At 40.9% G+C, this 2,617-nt stretch overlaps 1 long non-coding RNA gene across 1 annotated transcript; it reads right to left on the reverse strand.

Moving 5' to 3' along the window:
- Positions 1–66: 66 nt before the first annotated feature.
- On the reverse strand, positions 67–1,618 carry LOC117936695. The gene is made up of 2 exons (XR_004655000.1): positions 1,380–1,618; positions 67–170 (listed from the first exon to the last, which is right to left on the reverse strand). It is a non-coding gene; the product is annotated as an uncharacterized LOC117936695 (long non-coding RNA).
- Between the last annotated feature and the right edge of the window lie 999 nt (positions 1,619–2,617).

A 2,617-nucleotide genomic window follows, 5' to 3' on the forward strand; every position in this document is an offset into this window, starting at 1 on the left:
CCCCCCCCCCCCCATTCACTACACTGTCACGCTGGAGTAGTCCTGCCCCCCCCACTCAACTCTTTCTTGCCCTCTCTCAGCAGCTGCTTGGCCAGGAGCCGCTCCTTCTCCAGCTGCAGGCTGATCCTCTTCTGATACTGACGCAGCTTATCTCGCTGCTGCTTCAGTTGCTGCGGAGACAAAACAGAGACAAGACTCAGAGACAAGACTCAGAGACAGGACTACACGCCGTAGGTGCACAGACACGTTGACACCCACGGGGTGTCCCCCGCGTTTTGAGGTTCGGGTGCAGCACATTTAACTGTATGAACGTAACTGAAAGACCTTTCTCAGATCTAATGGACTAATGGATCTAAGGACTTCTTCAGCTGTAAGTTCAGTGATGGTGTAGTTTCTGTCTTCCCCGTAAGGATTTCTAAGGTATGACAACAAAGGTGTCGGCGCATCCACATGATACAAGTCTTCTGTGATCGCGAACCCCCATTTTAGACGCTAACATGGAGAATACAAGGGTCTACGGTGACGTGAAAGAGAGACTAGCAGAAAGAGGAACAAACTGACGGGGTCAGCCAGTGTCCCCACAGCCCAGTGGTCCCTGCAAACCAGTTGTCCCCACAGCCCCGTGGTGCCATTGTTAGGGTGGATTAGAGTTAACCCCTAACCTCAAATTGGGAGAAAAGGGGGAAATCTTAGAAATGTGGGGACATGGGGTAAAGGACGTCGGCACCAAATGACCACAGAGACCCAAAATAACCCCAAAGGAAACAGAAATGACCAAAAAGAGACGAACTCCCACAAAAAGAGACACCCAATGTATGGAGTAACTGCTTTTCTTTATTATCCTTGAGGAGGGACCCTACCAACGAGCTGACTGGCTGTAGAGGCTGGAGCTGTCAGTGTCACTACAGCTCCAATCTGGATCTCTCCAGTGAAACATACACACATATCGATATGTTACCACAACTATACCATAACCAGTTACCATAACTACCTTCGCTTCCTCGGTTAAAATCGGCCCATAAGTATCTGAGCACCACTTTGGTTTTAAGTGGTTAAACTGTTTGCTACGGATCTAAATGGTGCCTTTTGAGGGCAGAACCACAAATGGGATTTCATATACCAACACACACAAATGAGTATTTAAAAATAAGTAAGCGTATTTATGATATTATTTTAATGCCGAATTAAAGAGTGACTTAAAGAGTGCTGAAATCGCGAGGTTTTGTTGTATGAAATTTGCGTGTAACATTACTAATACGGAAGTTTGTTAAAATGCCATATTTCTTAAAGCAGTTTGGCGGGGTTGGCGTTGGAACGGTCAGTACCGAGGCTAATAACAACAGTTAGCTTAGCTAACGTTAGCTAGCTGTGACACTTACCAAAACCGCTTTGTCTTGTTCTGTCACTCGAGTTTGTTTCTTTTTTCCAAAAAGATTTCCCATTCTGATAAAGCATCACAGCTACAATCGCAAACCAGGAAAGGGAATAAGGAACTGATCCGATTTTTAACTATTTTTTTCTAACTTGGAAGAAGCTGACTAGTGTAGCTTATCCTCCATTATTTGTGTAGTCATCTGTTGTCCACACCCACATCAGGAAGTACGGTGTCTGAGCTGGGACAAAAACTGGAGGGATGCGACCAGAAAGATATCAATGGAAAGAGAAACCTTGACATTTATTAAATCATCGAAGGATATGGCCGCCTTGAACACAAAACAGAGACATGAGTACTCGTTAGCGTGAAATAAAACTCGGGTCTGTTTTAATGAAGAACAAACAGAGTGTAACGTACAAATAATCATGAGTTTATACCGCCATCCAGTGGTCACATCGGGGTACTGCAGCATTGCATTAGTCAAGCCAGCGTTAATGTATACGTAACAGCCTGCTGTGACTTCCGGTGATTGCCTTCAAACTAAAGTAGCTGAAGCAATGGCAAACTAATAGAAATTGTTAACGATCGAGGAAATTGTTTTTAATTGTTATTGGGAATTACACAGGTATTTGAACATTAACATGTTTTAGAGGCATCAGTAAATGTATTGTCTGTATCAGCAATCTATTCTTTATCAAACTATTTCTGACTTTTTATTCAGTTTTTAATTCTTAATAAACAGCCTTAGTTAAAAAAAAAAAAAGTTTAGTTTTGACATTTCCCTTCATTTAATTTATATTATAATTGTCTAAAATAGAGAGGAAATCATGCTGCCCATTTTCTTAGAATTTGGTATGATGTATTTATCGTAATTGTTATTATTGTTATTATCAAATGTCTTTATTAGTAATTCGTTACGCCCTTCCCAGCTCAGTAATTTGATTTCTTTAAATTACTGTTAATTAGAACATTAAAATTATGAATTCTGCACACTTATACTGTATGTTTGAATAAATAAATTAGTTTAAAAAAATAACAACGTCATAACTTCCTTTGGTTAGCCGAATTTTGAAAGTACTTACCGGAAGTGGTACAATGCTGTCACGTCTGAAATGACGCAAACTTTATGAACGTCTTATGTTGCAGTTCTCCACTAGAGGGCACTCTTGACATTAGCCGGCGTTAACTTCACTGGCATCAGGGTAAACCATAGAATAATTTATGTATATTTATATATACACA

The sequence above is a fragment of the Etheostoma cragini genome, chromosome 21 (genome assembly GCF_013103735.1).
Source record: "Etheostoma cragini isolate CJK2018 chromosome 21, CSU_Ecrag_1.0, whole genome shotgun sequence".
NCBI classification, from domain to species: Eukaryota; Metazoa; Chordata; class Actinopteri; order Perciformes; family Percidae; genus Etheostoma; species Etheostoma cragini.